Genomic DNA, 23,407 nt, shown 5'->3' with positions numbered 1-23,407 from the left:
TGAGTCGGGTTCAATTCCTGGTATCCCTATGCTCCCAGCCTTCCAGAACTAATATTTTTAATTTTATTGAAAACATTGTGAATTTTGGGGGTCGAAGAGATAGCATGGAGGTAGGGTGTTTGCCTTGCATGCAGAAGGATGGTGGTTTGAATCCCGACATCCCATATGGTTCCCTGAGCCTGCCAGGAGTGATTTCTGAGCCTAGAGCCAGGAGTAACTCCTGAGCCCTGCCGGGTGTGACCCAAACAAACAAACAAAAACAAAACAAAAAAATAAGAGAAAACATTGTGAATTTCATGTCGTTCACAGTTGTATTTCAGGCATATGGTGACAGTGAACTAGAGCTATTCTTACCACCAGTGTTGCCCTTCCTTTAACAGAGTTTGCAGCAGAATGCATCCCATAACTCCGCCCTTAGCTCAGCCCTCTTCTATCAGTATAAAAGGTTCATTTTGTGTTTACCTTGGTATAGTGTGGGTCTCTTGATTCAATTGTTGATGACTTTGACTTGGGTATTTATATCTGATTCTTTTTTTACTCAACTCTCCTGAGACCACGTGGTTCCTGGGTCCTATCCATTTTTTTTCTTTCTCAACTTGTAGAAATATATAGAAATATGAGGCAGAACAAGATGATTCAAGTTCTAAGGTTCTATGAAAAAGGTAGGAGTCCCTATATAGAAGATATAAATAAAACTAAAAACAAACAAACAAACAAAAAGATAAGAAAAGAAAAATGAGGGGAGATGTGGCAAGTGTTTTAGTTTTTTTGTTTGATTTTGCAAAGATACAGTAAATATTAGGAAAAATAGAAAAAAAATTTTCCTTAGCCTAAAAGATATAGACTGTCTACATCCACGAAGTATATTGTCATAAGATTGACAACAGGCTCTGGGCATATTATAGTCAGGCTTCTGTAACTAGAGATCTTGGTTTTAGCACAGATCCTAGGATGGAACAACTTCTGATTTCATCTCACAGTTAGGTGGTGAGGTAGGACATCATGCCCTTAAATTGAGTTGTTGTTTCCTCGTCTATAAGGAGTAATGTGAACTTACCCTACAGCAAATTGGTACCAGAGAGGTATCAGGGTTTCCCTGGAAGGGATTTGATTCCTCGTGCTGGTGCAGGAAACTGTGTTGGTTCTAAGGTTGGGGTCCAGGGTTTGGAATGTATGGCCAATCCGATCAATTGAGGCCTAAGTCAAATAAATACCCATGAATTATGTTCAGAGTGGAAGGTTATTGTGCCTATTAGGTAAGAAATTTTTTCTATATGTAAGATTTCCTCATTTTAGGGTGCCTATGCAAAAAGGAACAATGCCATGTTTTATTACTGGGGCATTTGGGGTTAAAAATAACATGCTTGGGGCCGGGCGGTGGCGCTAGAGGTAAGGTGCCTGCGCTAGCCTTGGACGGACCGCGGTTCGATCCCCCGGTGTCCCATATGGTCCCCCAATCCAGGAGCGACTTCTGAGCGCATAGCCAGGAGTAACCCCTGAGCATCACTGGGTGTGGCCCAAAAACCAAAAAAATAAAATAAAATAAAATAACATGCTCGATACTTACCTGGCAGGGGAGATACCATGATCACAAAGGTGGTTTCCTCAGGGCAAAACTTATCCATTGCACTCCGAATGTGCTGACCCCTGCAGTTTCCCCAAATGTGGGAAACTCGATTGCATAATTTGTGGTAGTGGGGGACTGCGTTCACGCTCTCCCCTGGAAAAAAAATAACAAGCTCATTGGAGCCGGAGAGATAGCAGGAAGGTATGGCATTTGCCTTGCATGCAGGACTGTGGTTCGAATCCCATCATACCATATGGTCCCCCGAGCCTGCCAGGAACGGTTTCTGAGCATAAAGCCCGGAGAAACCCCTGAGCGCTGCCTGGTGGGACTCCCAAACCAACCAAAAAAATAAAATAATAATAATAATAATAATAATAATAATAATAATAATAATAATAATAAACAATAATAACAATCTCTAGAGTTCTACTCTGTGTTTTTGACTGGAGCTTGTATTCCAAGCAAGACTTTTTTTACTAGAATTTCTCACTAAGCAAATCAAAACAAAAATAAATAAAAAAGATTGGAGGTAGCTACCTCTATATTTGGAAATAAATAAATACTTTTAAAGAAATGCATCTACAGAAACATACAACGAAAACATAAATGTCCCCGTTAAGTCATTTAATAGTCTGGAGGAGGGGTAAATTCAGGTCAAAATGTGCCCAGGACTGAGTTCTGAGCTCAGAACCAAGTGTAACCCCTGAAAACCACTGAGTGTGGCCCCCTAAAATATAAAAGAAAAATAATTTAAAAAGAAAAAAAAAGAGAAATACTAATATATTTCAACCACTGGAAATTTTTATTTTTCTACTAAGGAACAACAACAATGCTATCTTTCTGACAGTTTTTGTTTTATTATTTTCAGAAAATTATAGTATGCTGAGAATATAACATTTGTGAATTTGAAATCCAAAATCTAAAATAAAGATGTTTTTCTGCATAAAATCTTATATGTTCCAGATAAAATAGTCTGAAGAAGATTTATAAAATACCTACATAAGTGGATAATATAGATTTCTCACCAAATAATTATCAGTTCTTAACACTTATTTTATAGAATATTTTGATTTTTATATAAATGATTTCAGATTAGTGAAGGCCAATGATCACAAAAATAAAGCAATATAATCATAAGCAAGTGATCTACTTAAATATATCAATTACCAAAACTTTCTTTTAAAATGGTTTTACTACACACTAAGACTGCAAAATTGAGTTTATTATGGGATATTACTGGTTTGGATGTCTTTGGGCTGTGGTATAGAGATATCAGTATTTGCTATGTGTGATAGACCACATATATTTTGAAGAAATGTGAAATTACACTACACTCATACATTTATAGTGTAGAAAAAAAAAGTGTTACCTCAATACAAAACTTATTTTTTTGTAAAAATAATTCTTAAATTTTGGGGATCAAAGGGATCTTACAGAGGTTAAGATGCATGTCCGATTTAACATTTGGCAGCATTTTCTTCAAGCATAATGTGATGCAGTCTTGTAGACCCTAGAGTATACTCTGGTGTCCCAGGCAATACCTCAGGCAATAATTCCTCTGAGGAATCTGTGAGAAACTGAATATAATTTAATAAATAAATAAACATACCTAGGAATCAGATAGAAAGAAAACAGCATGCCTATTTCCAAGTAGAAACATATTTAATACAAATGATACAGAAAATGTTAAGTTATTTGATATTTAGTTGCTGAATAACGGTGGTAGTAGGCCTAAGAGATAGTAGAATGTTAAGGCATTTGTTTTAAATGTAGTCACCCATGTACAAACTGAAACACTGAGCACTACCAAGAGGGATAAGAGAGCACAGAGTCATAAGTAAGTATAGTTGAGTGTAAATTGCCCACATTTTGGGCACGGGGGGTGAATTTTGGGTTTGGGGCCACACTAGCTGACACTCAAGGATTATTCCTGGCTATATGCTCAGAAATTGCTCCTGGCTTGGGGGACCATATGGGTCCCCCATATGGATCAAATTATGGTCTGTCCTAGGTCAGCCCCTTGAAAGTCAAATGCCCTACCACTGCACCACTGCTCTGGCACATTGGCCACATTTTTTTTTATTTTATCATTTTTATTCATCTATTTTTCTGCTTTATTTTATGTGTTGTAATTGTCGTAGTCATAATCAATACTATTGATTTGTAAAGTTTACAGCCACCATACCATCTTACTTTTTTTTTTCAATATTTTTTTTTCTTAACACCACCCATCACCAGTGCAACATTCCCATCACCAATGTCCCAAGTCTCCCTCCTCCCCACCCGACCCCCGCCTGTACTCTAAACAGGTTCTCAATTTCCCTCATACATTCTCATTATTAGGACAGTTCAAAATGTAGTTATTTATCCAACTAAACTCATCACTCTTTGTGATGAGCTTCCTGAGGTGAGCTGGAACTTCCAGCTCTTTTCTCTTTTGTGTCTGAAAGTTACTATTGCAAGAATGTCTTTCATTTTTCTTAAAACCCATAAATGTGTGAGACCATTCTGCGTTTTTCTCTCTCTCTCTGACTCATTTCACTCAGCATAATAGATTCCGTGTACATCCATGTATAGGAAAATTTCATGACTTCATCTCTCCTGACAGCTGCATAATATTCCATTGTGTATATGTACCACAGTTTCTTTAGCCATTCGTCTGTTGAAGGGCATCTTGGTTGTTTCCAGAGTCTTGCTATGGTAAATAGTGCTGCAATGAATATAGGTGTAAGGAAGGGGTTTTTGTATTGTATTTTTGTGTTCCTAGGGTATATTCCTAGGAGTGGTATAGCTAGATCGTATGGGAGCTCGATTTCCAGTTTTTGGAGGAATTTCCATATCGCTTTCCATAAAGGTTGAACTAGACGGCATTCCCACCAGCAGTGCATAAGAGTTCCTTTCTCCCCACATCCCCGCCAACATTGTTTATTCTCATTCTTTGTGATGTGTGCCATTCTCTGTGGTGTGAGGTGGTACCTCATAGTTGTTTTGATTTGCATCTCCCTGATGATTAGTGATGTGGAGCACTTTTTCATGTGTCTTTTGGCCATGTGTATTTCTTCTTTGTCAAAGTGTCTGTTCATTTCTTCTCCCCATTTTTTGATGGGATTAGATGTTTTTTTCTTGTAAAGTTCTGTCAGTGCCATTTATATTTTGGAGATTAGCCCCTTATCTGATGGGTATTGGGTGAATAGTTTCTCCCACTCAGTGGGTGGCTCTTGTATCTTGGGCACTATTTCCTTTGATGTGCAGAAGATTCTCAGCTTAATATATTCCCATCTGTTAATTTCTGCTTTCACTTGCTTGGAGAGTGCAGTTTCTTCTTTGAAGATGCCTTTAGCCTCAATGTCCTGGAGTGTTTTACCTACGTATTGTTCTATATATCTTATGGTTTTGGGGCTGATATCGAGGTCTTTAATCCATTTGGATTTTACCTTCGTACATGATGTTAGCTGGGGGTCTAAGTGCAATTTTTTGCAAGTGGCTACCCAGTTATGCCAACACCACTTGTTGAAGAGGCTTTCTTTGTTCCATTTAGGATTTTTTGCTCCTTTATCAAAAATTAGGTGATTGTATGTCTGGGGAACATTCTCTGAGTATTCAAGCTTATTCCACTGATCTGAGGGCCTGTCCTTATTCCAATACCATGCTGTTTTGATAACTATTGCTTTGTAGTAAAGTTTAAAGTTGGGGAAAGTAATTCCTCCCATATTCTTTTTCCCAATGATTGCTTTAGCTATTCGAGGGTGTTTATTGTTCCAAATAAATTTCAAAAGTGCCCGGTCCAGTTCTTTGAAGAATGTCATGTGTATCTTTAGGGGGATCGCATTAAATCTGTACAGTGCTTTGGGGAGTATTGCCATTTTAATGATGTTAATCCTGCCAATCCATGAGCAGGGTATGTGCTTCCATTTCCGCGTGTCCTCTCTTATTTCTTGGAGCAGAGTTTTATAGTTTTCCTTGTATAGGTCCTTCACATTTTTAGTCAAGTTGATTCCAAGATATTTGAGTTTGTGTGACACTATAGTGAATGGAGTTGTTTTCTTAATGTCCATTTCTTCCTTATTAGTATTGGTGTATAGAAAGGCCATTGATTTTTGTGTGTTAATTTTGTAGCCTGCCACCTTGCTATATGAGTCTATTGTTTCTAGAAGCTTTTTGGTAGAGTCTTTGGGGTTTTCTAAGTAGAGTATCATGTCATCTGCAAACAGTGAGAGCTTGACTTCTTCCTTTCCTATCTGGATTCCCTTGATATCCTTTTCTTGCCTAATCGCTATAGCGAGTACTTCCAGTGCTATGTTGAATAGGAGTGGTGAGAGAGGACAGCCTTGTCTTGTGCCAGAATTTAGAGGAAAGTCTTTCAGTTTTTCTCCATTGAGGACAATATTTGCCTCTGGCTTGTGGTAGATGGCCTTAACTATATTGAGAAAGGTTCCCTCCATTCCCATCTTGCTGAGAGTTTTGATCAAGAATGGGTGTTGGACCTTGTCAAATGCTTTCTCTGCGTCGATTGATATGGTCATGTGATTTTTATTTTTCTTGCTGTTGATGTTGTGTATTATGTCGATAGATTTATGGATGTTAAACCTGCCTTGCATTCCTGGAATGAAACCTACTTGATCGTAGTGGATGATCTTCTTAATGAGGCATTGAATCCTATTTGCCAGGATTTTGTTTAAGATCTTTGCATCTGCATTCATCAGCGATATTGGTCTGTAATTTTCTTTTTTCGTAGCATCTCTGTCTGGTTTAGGTATCAAGGTAATGTTGGCTTCATAAAAGCTATTTGGAAGTTTTCCTGTTTTTTCAATTTCATGAAAGAGTCTTGCCAGGATTGGTAGTAGTTCCTCTTGAAAGGTTTGAAAGAATTCATTAGTAAATCCATCTGGGCCTGGGCTTTTGTTTTTGGGCAGACATTTGATTACTTTCTTAATTTCCTCAATAGTAATGGGTGTGTTTAGATATGCTACATCCTCTTCATTCAATCGTGGAAGATTATAAGATTCCAAAAATTTATCCATTTCTTCCAGGTTTTCATTTTAGTGGCATAGAGTTTCTCAAAGTAGTTTCTGATTACCCTTTGAATCTCTACCATATCAGTAGTGATCTCTCCTTTTTCATTCCTAATACGAGTTATCAAGTTTCTCTCTCTTTCTTTCTTTGTTAGTTTTGCCAGTGGTCTATCAATCTTGTTTATTTTTTCAAAGAACCAACTTCTGCTTTCGTTGATCTTTTGGATGGTTTTTCTGGTTTCCACTTCATTGATTTCTGCTCTCAGCTTTGTTATTTCCTTCTGCTTCCCTATTTTTGGATCCTTTTGTTGAGCACTTTCTAATTCTATGAGCTGCGTCATTAAGCTATTCAGGTATGCCCCTTCTTCTTTCCTGATGTGTGCTTGCAAAGCTATAAATTTTCCTCTCAGTACTGCTTTTGCTGTGTCCCATAGGTTCTGATAATTTGTGTCTCCATTGTCATTTGTTTTCAGGAAGGTTTTGATTTCCTCTTTGATTTCATCTCGGACCCACTGATTATTCAGTATGAGGCTATTTAACTTCCAGGTGTTAAATTTTTTCTTCTGTGTCCCTTTGTAGTTTATATATCATTTCAGGGCTTTGTGGTCAGCAAAGGCAGCCTGCAAAATTTCTATCCTCTTGATATTATGGAGGTATGTTTTGTGTGCTAACATGTAGTCTATCCTAGAGAATGTCCCATGTACATTAGAGAAAAATGTGTATCCAGGCTTCTGGGGGTGGAGTGTCCTGTATATATCTACTAGGCCTCTTTCTTCCATTTCTCTCCTCAGGTCTAGTATATTCTTGTTGGGTTTCAGTCTGGTTGACCTGTCTAGTGTTGACAATGCCGTGTTGAGGTCTCCCACAATTATTATGTTGTTATTGATATTATTTTTCAGATTTGTCAACAGTTGTATTAAATATTTTGCTGACCCCTCATTCGGTGCATATATGTTTAGGAGGGTGATTTCTTCCTGCTGTACATATCCCTTGATTAATACAAAATGTCCATCTTTGTCCCTTACAACTTTCCTAAGTATAAAGTTTGCATCATCTGATATTAATATGGCCACTCCTGCTTTTTTTTGGGTGTTGTTTGCTTGGATGATTTTCCTCCAGCCTTTTATTTTGAGTCTATGTTTGTTCTGACTATTCAGGTGCGTTTCTTGTAGGCAGCAGAAGGTTGGATTGAGTTTTTTGATCCATTTAGCCATTCTGTGTCTCTTAACTGGTGCATTTAGTCCATTGACATTGAGAGAAAGAATTGTCCTGGGAGTTAGTGCCATATTTATATTAAAGTTTGGTGTGTCTGTTGGTAAGCCTTGTCTTAAAGTATGCCGTTCAGTTTTTCTTTTAAGAATGGTTTTGAGTCTGTGAAGTTTTTGAGCTGTTGTTTGTCTGTGAAACTATGTATTGTTCCTTCAAACCTGAAAGTGAGTTTTGCTGGGTGCAGTATTCTAGGCGAAGCATTTATTTCATTGAGTTTTGTCACTATGTCCCACCACTGCCTTCTGGCCTTGAGTGTTTCTGGTGACAGGTCTGCAGTAAATCTCAAGGATGTTCCCTTGAATGTAATTTCTCTTTTCGATCTTGCTGCTTTCAGAATTCTGTCTTTATCTATGGGATTCGTCATTGTGACTAGGATGTGTCTTGGGGTGTTTTTTCTGGGGTCTCTTTTAGTTGGCACTCTTCGGGCATGCAGGATTTGATCACATGTATTCATTATCTCTGGTAGTTTCTCTTTAATGATGTTCTTGACTGTTGATTCTTCCTGGAGATTTTCTTCCTGAGTCTCTGGGACTCCAATGATTCTTAAGTTGTTTCTGTTGATCTTATCATAGACTTCTATTTTCATCTGTTCCCATTCTTTGAGTAATTTTTCCATTGTTTGATCATTTGCTTTGAGGCTTTTTTCCAATTTCTTCTGCTGTATGTAATTGTTATGTATCTCATCTTCCAGTGTACTGATTCTATCCTCAGCTGCTGTTAACCTGTGGGAAATCTCAAACATGTTTTTCTTCAATTCATCTACTGAGTTTCTCAGACCTGTTATTTGATCTGAAATTTCTGTTTGGAGTTTTCTCATTTCTATCTTCATATTCTCCTGATTCTTTTTAGTTTTCTCTTCTATACTTTGTTTGAGTTCTTTGAACATGTTCCATATTGCAACTCTAAACTCCTTATCTGAGAGACTGACTAGGTGGTTAGTCATGTTCAAGTCATCAGAGTTGCCATCTTCATTCTCTATGTCTGGCACTGGCCCATGTTGTTTCCCCATTGTCACACTAGTACTGCGTGTTTTTCTACGTGTTGTGATTGTATTCATCGGCTAAATGCTGTGCACCGTCGCGAAGGGGAGCGGAGCAACCGTGCTCCTCTGGCTTCTCCCTTTCTGGGCGTGTCGACTCACCTCCACGGAAGGCTCACAGGAAGGCAGGCTGGCAGATGGGCCGCACCCAGGATGAAATCAGGCCAAAAATGCAGGACAGCAGAGTAGAGAGGCAGAAGGGTGCTGGCATCTGAGATCCAGCGAAGTTCAGTGGCTCCTCCCTTTCTGGGCGTGTCGACTCACCTCCACAGAAGGCTCATGGGAAGGCAGACTCCCCGGAAAGTTCACAGGAAGGCAGGCTGGCTGATGAGCCGCACCAAGGGTGAAATCAGGCCGAAAATACAGGACAGCAGAGTAGAGAAGTAGAAGGGTGCTGTCATCTGAGATTCAGCGAAGTTCAGTGGCTCCTCCCTTTCTGGGCGTGTCGACTCACCTCCACGGAAGGCTCACGGGAAGGCAGACTCCCTGGAAAGCTCACAGGAAGGCAGGCTGGCAGATGGGCCGCACCCAGGATGAAATCAGGCCAAAAATGCAGGACAGCAGAGTAGAGAGGCAGAAGGGTGCTGGCATCTGAGATCCAGCGAAGTTCAGTGGCTCCTCCCTTTCTGGGCATGTTGACTCACCTCCACGGAAGGCTCATGGGAAGGCAGACTCCCCGGAAAGTTCACAGGAAGGCAGGCTGGCTGATGAGCCGCACCAAGGGTGAAATCAGGCCGAAAATGCAGGACAGCAGAGTAGAGAGGCAGAAGGTTGCTGGCATCTGAGATCCAGCAAAATTCAGAGGGCCACATTTTTTTAATGTTTATAAGATACACTTCCTAATCAGAAGAAGGTACATAATTTACTTTCTTCATCCTTAATAATAAATTAGTACTAGTTTAAATTTCAGTATATTTAGCACTCAAGTAGTAAAACCTTTCATTCATGATATCCTTGGGCACATTTTGAGTTCACTGCATTTTTTCTCAACCTGATTTCATAAACAGCCATACATTTCTAGGAATTGTGTATCACTGTTCTTTTCTCATTAAACCTTGAATACTGACTTTTCTCATTTAGTATATAGAATTCTTACTTCATTTACAGTATAAATTATTTGTAGGCATACCTTTTATCTCTCATCAAATATTATGCAAACTTCTGGTTTTAGCACTAAAAGACTTTGTTCATCCAACTTGCACAAAATTTGTTTACATGAAAAGCATTAAAATAGTTTAGCCAATTACCCAGATCATTTGAGCAAAAAGTACATATGTTTGGCATGAATGATTATGGTGCATTGTTTACATGGATCCAATTTAACAGACAATGGCTTACACACACCTTCTAATAATCCCCAAGTAGACTGATTCTAGGTTATTGCAATAAGATTTTTAAGTTACAGTATAAACAGAAAGGTCTTGTCTAATAAATAAGAGTAAAAGTATTTGTGGAATTTCTAATAATTTATGTTTCTATATGGTTTAAATCACTTTCATAATAAAATGTATAAAATTAATATGAAAGAAGCAGTAACAATTGAATTAAAATGGAGGCACAACTATGGTGCTCTCTCACACACACAAGCACACATGCACACACTCCCGAGTTCTGAGAAGTGTCATACAAGAGTCATATGAACAATGCAGAACTAAATTACTTTCCAAAATATGATGAATAATTCATCCGTAGACTTTTAGTTTTGCAATCAGAATCAATGATACTTGTAAATACATTGCTTTTATATTGTTTTGAATATTCTGAATAAAAATATTTCCTTATATTCAAGACCATGGCATGATTTTTGTTTGTTTGTTTTAGTTTTAGTTTTTGTTTTTTTTGTTGTTTTTTTTTGTTGGTTTGTTTGTTTTGTCTGTTCTTTGAGGTGCTTATCGATATAGCTGGAGCCCTCAATTCATGGGAGGACTGCCCTGGTTTGTCTCTAAGGAGGCGAGATTGGGGAACAGGTGACTGGGCTGCTAGAGCAGTTCACATGATCTGTGGTGGTTATTCATTGAAAATGTACCTCATTATATCTGCTTTTGCTTTTCTTGGGCAGCCCTGTCAGCCAACCCACCAGCTGTTAAGCAGTTTACAAGTAAATGCAATTTTTTTTTGTTGTGGGGTTTTGGTTTTTTTTATATTTTATATTACATTTTGTTTAAAGTCCTATGAATGTATATGTGTGATTAAAATGGCTTTTTCTGTTTGAAAAAATAAATAAATAAAAACCATTATTAAAAAAATATTTCCTTATAAAAACCTACATAAGGCAGAAAAAGTAGTACAAAAAATAGAGTGTCTCTCTGCACATGGCCTATCCTGGTTCAATTTGGCACTGAATAGTCTCCTGAGCATACATCTACCAGAAAATAGTTGAGTGCAGAAACAGGAATAGGCCCTGATCACAATTGAGTAGGAATCTAAAAATGGGAACTGTGGAGACAGAATATTAAGAAAGGAGGATTTTGTGGCTGGAGAAATAGCAAAACAGTAGGGCATTTGCCTTGCATGTGGCCAACCTATGACAGACATGGTTCGATTCCTGCATCCCATCTGTTCCCCCAGTCTGCCAGGGGCGATTTTTGAGTGCAGAGCAAAGAGAGACCCTCTGAGCCCCGCTGGGTGTGGCCCAGAAATCAATTATTCAATGATTCAATCAATAAATAAAAGTTCTTAAGAGGTCTATAGTTAATCCCATGACAGTATACTTTAAGGGTGGAGAAACCCTTATCTCTTAGGACAAGGCCCTCTCTAATGTCCCTATTATTTACTGTGCCTATGCAGGAAAAAAAAAAGCACAAAATAATCTTTTTTATACATTTATCTATTTATCTATTTACTTTTTTTTTACTTCTTTGTCTTGATATGTATATTGAAATTGGTGAGTTGGTGTCTCCATTTTTTTTTCTTTTTCCTTTTTGCGCTTTGCCACGTTTATATTTTAGGGCCATGGCTATTATGTGGTACTTGTCTTTATTGCTGTAGTGCTCACTGAATATCTTATTTGAAACTTCTTTTTGTATTGTTGTGATGTTTCAATTTCTTGTTTCCTTTCCTCTCTCAACTGAGGGTGAGAGCCTCTAGAAGAACTCTGTCCATTTTCGGCTTTTTTGATTTTTACCCCATTTTATTGTTTTTTTTTTTTTTCCTTCAAACAAAGCCACATAACTTGACCTCTCTAGTTCCACCTCTCAAATAGATGGGAAAGTAAGGGAGAGTACCAGGACCAAACAGATGTATGATCACTAAGTAGTAAGCTAGACACAGAAGGGAACACCTATTCTTGCAGCTTGAGCGGTGCGGGTGGGGGATATGGGATGCAGGTTGGGAATGGGGGTGGAGGGAGGACAAATTTGGTGATGGGAATTCCCCTGATTCTATGTTAATATGAACCTAAAATATAACTGTGAAAGATATGTAAACCAATATGGTCAAAATAAAAATATATAATTTAAAAATAAGTTCTTCCAAAAGGAAGGAGGATTGTCTAGAAAAATAATAGTATTTTTTTATAAGTTTTTCAAAGAATATGACTCCCTTTCTTTTTTTCCCTGACAAGCTAGTAGCAAGTATTAACTGGATTAAGATCATCTTGATTTTCATCTTGATTTTATTGTCCTTATCTAAATGGTAAATTTGTAGAACTTAGTAACAATGGCCATTCCATTATTACTATGACATTTAAATTTGAATAAAGACTTAGAAAACTTCAATTTTGTTACAATTCAACAATCTCATCATAGAAATAGGTGACTCAGAGTCCCTTGAATAATTTGCTGGTAGATATCCAGACAAGCAGCCTGAGTTGAAGTTACATCCCTTTAACCAGTCACATTCTGAAAGCGTTCCCAGTGACGGAAATGGGATCACGACAAAGTCTTGATGTCTAGTATTCCATAATTAAATGTGTATGCAGCTCTTGGCTATCTCAACACTTATAATGGAAAAGGGTATAAGAAATAACTCTATTTATGAGGTGAAGCAACAGTACCCTAGATAAGAAGCTTTTCTTGAAAGCTGCCAACCTAGGTTCCATTCCTAGAATCCCAGATGGTCCCCAAGCCTTTTCAGAATGATTCATGAACACAGAATCTGGAGTAAATCCTAAGCATCTCTATGTGTGACTCAAAATCAAAAAACATTACAATAAAAGAAATAGTTCTATATCTTGTTTTATATTTCATTATTTGGAAAGAGACCGTTTCTGTGCTTTCTCTTTTTAAAGTTTTATTTTATTCTGTTCGGTATGCCTGAAAGATGGCATACAGGGTCCAGAGAGATAATGCTCTGGACATAGTCAATAGCAGAGTGAGGAATTAGGAATAATCCTTAAGACTCCTGGGTGTGTCCCAACCACTTATTCCCAAATACCCTACATCAAGTTACATAGATCATACCTCCTATTTTTAGAGGGGTTAGGATGCCCACAGTATTTTCTAGACTTATTTCTGGTTCCCTTCTCAGGGGTGACAAGAAGACCATATTTGGTGGAAGGATTTACCACATGACTCATTCTCTATACTATCTCTCCAGTCCTATATTTCAGTTTAATCAAATATTCAGACATATCCTAGGAAATATTTCTAGATATTTTTCTTTTTTCTTTATGGGCCACACCCGGTGATGCTCAGGAGTTACTCCTGGCTCTGCACTCAGAAATCGCTCTGGCATAGGGACCATATGGGACACCCAGGGTCCATCCTAGGTTAGCTGCATGCAAGGCAAATGCCTTACCAATTATGCCACTGCTCCGACATTTATTTCAAGATATATTTTTCATATATGTATGCTTTTAAAAAAATTTAGTCTGTTTACTTTGCTTCCCAGAATTAATATACTCTCCCCGAAGTTAATGCATTTTTTAACAAGTTAGTGGTCAATTCTTTTTTTTTTTCTAAGTTGCATTAATTCTTAAAAACTGCAATGCTAAAGGCATGTGGTATATATTCTGGGCAAAGATCCAACTTTAAAGAAAATAATAGAATATTCTCGATTAGTGCAACTAGTTTTAGGACGAATGCATTTATGTCAAAAGCAATGGGAAGCACATTAAAGAGAATATTTTCTTCTGTCAGTGTCAAAACCTCCACATCTTGAAAATAGTTTTATTAGTCCCTTTAAATCATTGCATAATAATTTACAAAGTAATGAATATTCTATTTAGAATCCTGATCAAGTAAAATCCTTCCTTAAAACCCATACAATAATATAGAAATGTAGCAAGTCTCTCAATTAAGGTTTCAAATGAATATGTCAGGGAAGCTTATTCTCCAATAAACTAAAATGTGCAGGCATTGCACCATGCAAATGGACTTATTTTTTTCCATTCTCTATTGATAACCTTTATTTTTAATATATATTTTATTTTAATCATAGTGGCCTACATATCATTGACAATAATATTTTAGGTACATATTAACATAAAATCAGGGGAATTCTTATCACTGAATTGTCCTCCCTCCACCTCCATTCCCGTCCTACCTCCCATATCCTCTTCCCTCATCCTGGGGCTGCTAGAATAAGTGGTCCCCTCTGTGCCTAGCTAACTACTTAGTGGTCCTACACCTGTTTGGTCTTGGTACCTCCCTTATTTCCCACTCTAGTTGGGAGGCGGGACTAGATAGTTGAAGTTTTGTGGTTTTGTTTGAAGAAGAAAAAAGTAATAAACTGAGAAAAAAAATCAAATACGCCAAAAATGGGCACAGTCCTTAGAGGCACTCATCCTAGTTTTGAGAGACAAAGGGGAAAGAGGAGGTGGAACACCACAACAGTACAAAAAGAAGTGTCAAATAAAACATCCAGTGAAGACTCCAACAATAAAGATAAGCACCACATAAAGGTCATGGTCTTGAGATAAAAAAACATGGCAGAGGATATAAAGGAAGAAAAGAAAAGAAGAAAAAAATAAATATGAAAGGAGACAACAATTTCAATAACCACACCAAGACAAATAAATCAGCAAAAACTAGATAAATAAAAATAAATAAAATAAAAATTTAAAAAATGTGTTTTTTGCCTTTTTTTTTCTTTTTTCTTCCCTCCTGCACAGGCACAGTAAATATTAGGGGTCATTCGAAAGGAATTCCCTTGGCCTAAGAGAAACAGGGTTTCTCCACCCTTGAAGTATATTGTCATAGGATTAACTATAGACTTCTTTCAGGTTCATTTACTCTCCCCTTGGTGCTTTTGTGGTGTATGGAAGACTTCTGCTCCATCCTGGGTGATAAAATCAGACGTCTGTATCTAGAAATCTCGGTATATGCACAGGTCAGGGAGTGGAACTTATGAAGTCTTCTTTGTGGTTCTAGAAGTTCTGTTCCCTCTGTGTCATTTTAATCCGTTTTCTGTGGTTGGTGACCTTGGTCTTTGCGCTGATCCTAGGACAGGGCTGGGTATAGCGTCTTTTATTATGTTTCCAGAAGACCCATTCCGTTATTTTTTACTGTAACCATTACTTCAAAGAAGAAACAAATTTGCAGGGAAGTTAGCAGATATCAAGCAAAATATGTCTACAGGCAGTGCACCAGGCTCAAAGACAATTTGGAACTAGGCCTAGTTTAAAAAGGCATAAATAGATTTTAAATATTTAATACTCAGAGCACATCTGTCCTCAAAGTTGCTGAATAATTCTGTGATTCAAAACCTGTGGTCATTAATCTTTGTCTCTTTTCACTATTATCACAGGGCAAAATGTTGCTAGAGGAACCAAAATTCCCCAGTCTTGGAATGGTAGCTCATCCATAGAATGTGGTAGAATAAATGACAATAGGGGCCAGAGCAGTGGCACAAGAGGTAGGACATTTGACTTGCATGCGTTAACCTAGGACAGACTGGTTCGATCCCCCGAGTTCCATATGGTACCCCAAGCCAGGAGCGATTTCTAAGCTCATAGCCAAGAGTAACCACTGAGCATCATCAGGTGTGGATTAAAAAGGAAAAAAAAGAATAAATGAGAATAAGTAATAAATCAAATAGAGAAATTCAAAGTCATGCACTTACTGTAAAGGCTATTGAATTTGTATAATATCCATTCACCTAAATGAGGAATCTGTATTCAAATATGTTTAGTAAATCACCATATGGATTCCAATTAATATTTTCTTTCACAGGTAAATAACAATTTGATTAATATTTTCTTAACATTGACATTTTTTTTCAAATTTTGCCCTATAATATGTCTATAAATTCTTCCTAATGGTTGCTTTATTATTTCTTCAAAATCAAACTATAATATTCTCAGGGTTATATGTAACAATCGAAGAATGCAAACTGTATTTGGTATTTTCAGAATCACCATACTTTTCTTGTTTAAGCTTTCTTTTGTTTTTGGTGGTGGGGATGGGGCACAACCCTTGACGCTCAAGGGTTACTAATGGCCTTGTGCTCAGAAATTGCTCCTGGCTAGGGGGACCATATGGGACTCCAGGGGATCGAACCACAGTCTGCCCTAGGTCAGACACTTGCAAGGCAAATGCTCTACTGTTGTGCCACTGCTCAGGCCCCTTGTTTGAGCTTTTTGTTAATATTTTTTATCTTGAGCTACAAAGACATTATAAAGCTTAATTTACTATCATTGCATGGAACTAACCCTGGTTTAATCCTGAATACTGCTTATGGTTCACCATGCACCATCACTAGGAATAATCAGAGCCAGAAGTAAAACTTGATTATATCCTACTGTGACCCACTCCCCCTCACCACCTACCTCAATAATTTGCTTTCTAATATTTATCCTACAACTTCTTATTAAAATTTCTTAATGAGACACATATTGTTAGGAATATTTTGAGAATCTCATTCACAGATAAATTTCTCTTGAGATTATATAATCAAAATAGATTCACTGATTTCTTGAACATCCCAAATGTACTCTGTTTTATTTTAGTGTTATTACATGTTACGTATTTTCAATTTATCTACTCTTTTCAATAGCAGACTATTGCATTGATTTCACTGAGAATAAAATGTTATTTTAAGTGACAACATGCAGACCACATTAAAAACAAAATAACTATTAAATAAATGTTAGCAGTAATCTGGAAACTTACCTTTATTTTGCTTATATAAATTTAATGATTATATGTGTCAGTTTTAGGACAATAGACTCCTATTCTACTTCTCAATTATGAAGTAAATACTAACTATCATAGAGGCAAAAAAGATTTACTTTATATATTTATATAAATTTTGTTTAATATTTTATAGCTATAAAATATTTTTGCTTATGCAATAATAAAAAATTAAAAATATCAAGGAAGGAACATATTTTTATATAAACTCTGTAATAGTCTAATAATGCAAAATTATATTTTAGTTTTTCTCTTATTTTTTTCAATGAGAAAAATTCCTATGGTAATTTTAAATACTATATGTTATTTTGTGAGGTTCCAATAAAATCTATTTTTTTCATGGTATGGCAAACAGGAAACTTATTTTTATATATTCTAATATACTGGTGAGATGACAATGATGACATAATGATCAAGTGCATGAATTAAGTTGCTTTCAATTAAGGAGAGAGAGTTAAATACTGATTAATATTCATGGTAAAACATTTTGATCTGAGGAAAGATAAGCCTTGATAATGTAAATAGTAGATCAACTACATGCCCTTATTCTAAAACATCAGGGGAAATAAAATTAAACAAAATATCTCATCATCCTAAACAAGTAGCAAAGATAAAATAAAAGGCAAAAGACAAAAACATCAAAGAATGTTAATAAATAGAGATACAAAATATTGAGAAATTAGGACATGTTCCTATAGAACTGGGTGAGAAATAAAAAAATAAACAAGGAAAGACTTGAGCATTAGACACAATCAGATATAGTACTGAAATGAGCAGATGTGTTGTTTAAAAATTAATTCATAAGCATGTTAGATCCCAGTTTTCCTCATCAATCATTCAGACAAAGAACAGGTAGGAGATTTAACCTTTTTGAAATTTAACTTTGTTGGCAGTGATACATGGCTGGGAAGGGAAAAATGAAGCTAAAAGAATGAAGCTGCCTCTGCAGTACAAAGATATGAAGACTTCATAGCAATGGAAATGAAATGTGAGTAAATGTATACAGAAACCAGACAAAATGTAAGGATATAATAATGAAAAGGTTAACCAAAGAAATATAAAAGTTCACACTGAGTGAAAGAGCAGATACTTTGTACCTACTTTTATAAATTCTTCAACAGTTGTCCAGTGAGAGTGTCATTTTTCCAGGCCTAGATATTCTTCTTTCAATGGGATATTTATGATGCCAGAGGCATAATTACTCTGTCTTCCAAACACATTCTACACATAAACAATTAATTGATTCTTCTTTTTTATTACTTATGCTGTTTCTTAGAATTTTGTTTAAACATATGCCAATTAAAGAAAACAGAGAGAAAAGAGATCACAATTGCATGTGGCTAAAATCAGTTTGATCATTTCTGTTATTCACTGCACAGTATCATGAGTGAACTTCGCAGATATATCAGAGTAAGTTTTAAGTATTGCTGTATCTTATGGGAAAAGCATTACTTCAATATTTTTCTTAATAAAAAGAAAAAATGAACAAAATGCTTCCTAAATAATTTATAAGTTAATAGATGGTCTTGAAAAAGAATCACAATGACCCAATTAGTTTATTGGAACATCATTTGTTTTCCAATATAAAGATAAAATGCAAGGTCAAAAATCAGCTTCTTCTTCTGGCTCCCTAACTGTGATTAAATATTTGGTAATCACAGTAGTGTTACCTATAAATCATAAGCTTGCTTTCAAAAAGTTTAAGCAAAATTACGAATTAAAAACAATAAATGTTCAAAATAATTACTTTCATCATCGCCTCTACTTGTTATCTATATATTTCTATCAGAAAACAGCATGCTACTAGATTACATAAAATGTATGATATAATTCTTATGCAAGAACTAGTCACTAGCTTTTAACTCTAGTAAGAAATTAAACTGAGTCATACATTGCATATATTGATGAAGTTCATAGGAACCTTGAGATAAAATTAGACAATTAAATGTCATGATGTTACATGAAAGGAACTCAGCATTGAGTCATTTAAATGCAAAGGACTCAAAAAATGACAAAAGGAAGAAAAAAAGACAAAGGAATCATGATTGGATAGCAAAGGAGAGAAGAGAAATAGAAAGAGGAAATTTTAATATTTAAGATTATTTTTCATTCTCTCCACTTTTCAACATGTCAACTTGTAGATTTTGTAGAGTGAAAAGATATAGTAAGTTACTAGCTTATTGAAAGGTAAACCCATCTCCTGTTCTCTCACCCACCACACCACACTTGGTTAGGATCCAAAGACAAAGGAGATATCAGGTCTCTTTACACAGATGACATGTTTCTGAGCTACTTTAAATCTCAATCTTTTCTGGCCATGGGGAGGTCAAACTCTGGGTTCATCAAACTGTTCTGTGTTGTCTTCTATAGAATTATTTATTTAGTATTTTCTGTGCCATTTTTTATGATTAGAAAGTGGCATTTATTCTATGCATATTTTTATCCTGTCAAGAAGTTCCTTCAGGATTGGTTTCCAGATGTAAGCTTACTCAGTTAAATTAATAGAAAAATTTTGTGCCTTTTATTTACACACTGACAAAATGATTTCAGACCTGCTTCTATGTACCAACACTGCTACCAGAAGGATAAATAATTTTCAACTTATCACTTTTCTGACTTGTACCATTTTGTAATTTATTACTAACAAAATTATGGTATTTTATTTCTAACAAAATTTAACACATTTTTTCAAATTAAACATTGATACTTCCTGTTCTAAGGATTGCCTTTGTTCTTTGCTTTCATTATCTGGAAATTAATTTTGTTATGCATGCAAAGAAAGAGAAAGTAAGATAGAAAAATCTAGAAAATAAAAAGATAAATTAAAGAAAAAAAGGAAAATGTAATGGAGGAAAAAGAAAAAAGAAGAAAGAATGACAGAAAGATAAAAAGAAGAAAGAAAAGGAAAGGAAAAGGGAAAATGAAAGAATGAGAGGAAAGAAAGAATGAGGAAAGAAAGAAAGAAACAAAGAAAGATAGAAAGAAAGAAAAAGAAAGAAAGAAAGAAAGAAAGAAAGAAAGAAAGAAAGAAAGAAAGAAAGAAAGAAAGAAAGAAAGAAAGAAAGAAAGAAAGAAAGAAAGAAAGAAAGAAAGAAAGAAGAAAGAAAGAAAGAAAGAAAGAAAGAAAGAAAGAAAGAGAAAGAGAGAGAAAGAAAGAAAGAAAGAAAGAAAGAAAGAAAGAAAGAAAGAAAGAAAGAAAGAAAGAAAGAAAGAAAGAAAGAAAGAAAGAAAGAAAGAAAGAAAGAAAGAAAGAAAGAAAGAAAGAAAGAAAGAAAGAAAGAAAGAAGAAAGAAAGAAAGAAGAAAGAAAGAAAGAAAGAAAGAAAGAAAGAAAGAAAGAAAGAAAGAAAGAAAGAAAGAAAGAAAGAAAGAAAGAAAGAAAGAAAGAAAGAAAGAAAGAAAGAAAGAAAGAAAGAAAGAAAGAAAGAAGAAAGAAAGAAAGAAAGAAAGAAAGAAAGAAGAAAGAAAGAAAGAAAGAAAGAAAGAAAGAAAGAAAGAAAGAAAGAAAGAAAGAAAGAAAGAAAGAAAGAAAGAAAGAAAGAAAGAAAGAAAGAAAGAAAGAAAGAAAGAAAGAAAGAAAGAAAGAAAGAAAGAAAAAAAGAAAGAAAGGAAGAAAGGAAGAAAGGAAGGAAGGAAGGAAGGAAGGAAGGAAAAAAGAAAGGAAGGAAGAAGAAAGGAGAAAAGGAGGAAGGAAGAAAGAAAAAAGGAAGAAATGAGAAAGGAAATAGGAGGGGAGGAAGGAAAGTAAAGAACTGTAGGACAGAAAGAAGGAAAGGAATGAGGAGGAAGTGATATATATAAATATATGTATATATTTATACTGTGGCTTATAGCAGTATTGCTGATAGGGTTTCATACATCTTATTAAAAGCTTCATTCCACAATAGGGGTTTCCCTCCCCAGTCTTATCATCTAGCCACTTGGAGTATCTTTTTTTTCTCACTGAATACAATTCTCAATCTCTTTGTTTTCATTCTTCGAAGTTATTTGGTATTCCATCTTTTTTTTTTTTCATCTATATTCTACATATGAGAGAGATCATTATGTGCCAATCTCGTTCCTTCTAAATTCCTCAGCATGATAATCTCCAGGATCCTCCATTTAGCAGAAACTTGATTGATTTTATCTTTTCTTACAGTCAGCTATTGTATTCCTTTATCCATTTTATATATAATGTTTCTTAACTCCATAGTGATATAATCTTGGACTGTTGGGTGGTTTCCAGATTTTGGCTATAATGAATAGTGTTGCAAGGAATATGGATTGCAATTACCTTTTCAACATTTTTGGGGGGTTCTTATGGTATATTCAAAGAAGTGGAATCACTGGGTTAGATAAAAGTTCAGGGATTGAGTAGTCTACAGTTTATATTGTGGGTTACTATGTTTTATACAGACTTTAATATGTAAGTATAGTTAGTATATATCACATTTATTTTGGTTTCAATATCCATAACTTTATAATTATGTATGATAAAATAAATATGTGGAAAATAGTTATTAAATTCAATTTGGTAAGAAACACTTTATTACATAGAAATAATGGTGCATTGTTATTAAATCAAAGAATTGCAAAATTATGACAAATATCATTAATTAACATTTAATTTTCTATAGTTACATTTCTTATGAGTATATCAGTATCAATTTACTTTTAGTTGAGGTATGTCTAAATTTGTCATGCACTTTATTTTTTATTTTAATATATAAATATGATCTATGTCATTAGATAAATTTGACATAGCTTTAAACCATAAAGTTTGTAGAAGACAATTCTTCACAAAAATATTGAATTTAAACCAGTAATAAAAATATTCAGTTATGGCCCAGAGAGATAGCACAGCGGCGTTTGCCTTGCAAGCAGCCAATCCAGGACCAAAGGTGGTTGGTTCGAATCCTGGTGTCCCATATGGTCCCCCGTGCCTGCCAGGAGCTATTTCTGAGCAGACAGCCAAGAGTAACCCCTGAGCAACGCTGGGTGTGGCCCAAAAACCAAAAAATAAATAAATAAATAAATAAAAATAAAAATTCAGTTATAAAATAATGAAATAATACCACCTTCAGTACCTTCTGTTTCTTTTCCAACCCTTACACACCTCATTCCTGCATTGCTCCAGAACAGGAAAACTGCTTCCTTCCTTCTTTCCTTCCTTCCTTCCTTCCTTCCTTCCTTCCTTCCTTCCTTCCTTCCTTCCTTCCTTCCTTCCTTCCTTCCTTTTTCTTTCTTTCTTTCTTTCTTTCTTTCTTTCTTTCTTTTTCTTTTTCTTTCTTTCTTTCTTTCTTTCTTTCTTTCTTTCTTTCTTTCTTTCTTTCTTTCTTTCTTTCTTTCTTTCTTTCTTTCTTCTTTCTTTCTTTCTTTCTTTCTTTCTTTCTTTCTTTCTTTCTTTCTTTCTTTCTTTCTTCCTCTCTTTCTTTCTTCCTCTCTTTCTCTCTTTCTCTCTTTCTCTCTCTTTCCTTCTCTCTTTCTTTCTTCTCTTTCTTTCTCCTTCTTTCTTTCTTTCTTCTTTCTTTCTTTCTTCTTTCTTTCTTTCTTCTTTCTTTCTTTCTTTCTTTCTTTCTTTCTTTCTTTCTTTCTTTCTTTCTTTCTTTCTTTCTTTCTTTTCTTCTTTCTTTCTTTCTTTCTTTCTTTCTTTCTTTCTTTCTTTCTTTCTTTCTTTCTTCTTTCTTTCTCTTTCTTTCTTTCTTTCTTTCTCTCTTTCTTTCTTTCTCTCTTTCTTTCTTTTTTCTTTCTTTCTTTCTTTCTTTCTTTCTTTTTTTCTTTCTTTCTTTCTTTCTTTCTTTCTTTCTTTCTTTCTTTCTTTCTTTCTTTCTTTCTTTCTTTCTTTCTTCTTTCTTTCTTTCTTTCTTTCTTTCCTTTCTTTCTTTCTTTCTTTCTTTCTTTGTTTCTTTCTTTCTTTCTTCTTTTTTATTTTTTCTTTCTTTCATTCTCTTTTTTTCTTTCTTCTTTTTCTTTCTTTCTTCTTTCTCTTTCTTTCTTCTTTCTTTCTTCTTCTTCATTTCTCTTTCTTTACTTTATTCTTTTTTGGGTATGCTCAGGTTTTATTCCTGGCTTTATGTCCAGGGATCACTCCTAGAGGGCTTGGGACCCACCTTGAACAAAGTAAGGGCTCTACCTACTATACTATCACTCCAACCCCACCTGAGACGTTACCAGCAGTGTGCACACCTGTTGCATTTCTTTGGCAAAAAGAAGTTTCAATGGAACTGTTGGTCTAAAACAGGGGTCCTCAAATTAAGGCTGTGAGCCACATACAGCCTGCTAAGGACATTTATCCAGCCTGTTTGCAGCCTCTGCCTGGCCTGCTGACACTTTGCACTATTGCAATTGGAGTAGTACTTTGCCGGTTAGGTTCTTCACTTTCAGCATTGAGTTCTTGTCCAGAATGATCATCTTTATTAAAATTTTATGTGGTGAAAAAATGTTCATATATGTACATTTTGAACTTGAAC

General features: G+C 35.5%; 1 non-coding gene across 1 annotated transcript; it reads left to right on the top strand.

Annotated features, from left to right (window-relative positions):
• The first annotated feature begins 1,559 nt into the window (after positions 1 to 1,559).
• Positions 1,560 to 1,723, top strand: LOC126025451 (U1 spliceosomal RNA). Its single transcript, XR_007501456.1, has one exon. It is a non-coding gene; the product is annotated as a U1 spliceosomal RNA (small nuclear RNA).
• The last annotated feature ends 21,684 nt before the right edge of the window (positions 1,724 to 23,407 follow it).

Source organism: Suncus etruscus, chromosome 12, assembly GCF_024139225.1.
Source record: "Suncus etruscus isolate mSunEtr1 chromosome 12, mSunEtr1.pri.cur, whole genome shotgun sequence".
Classification (NCBI taxonomy): Eukaryota; Metazoa; Chordata; class Mammalia; order Eulipotyphla; family Soricidae; genus Suncus; species Suncus etruscus.
This window is presented reverse-complemented; position numbering and strand designations above follow the sequence as displayed.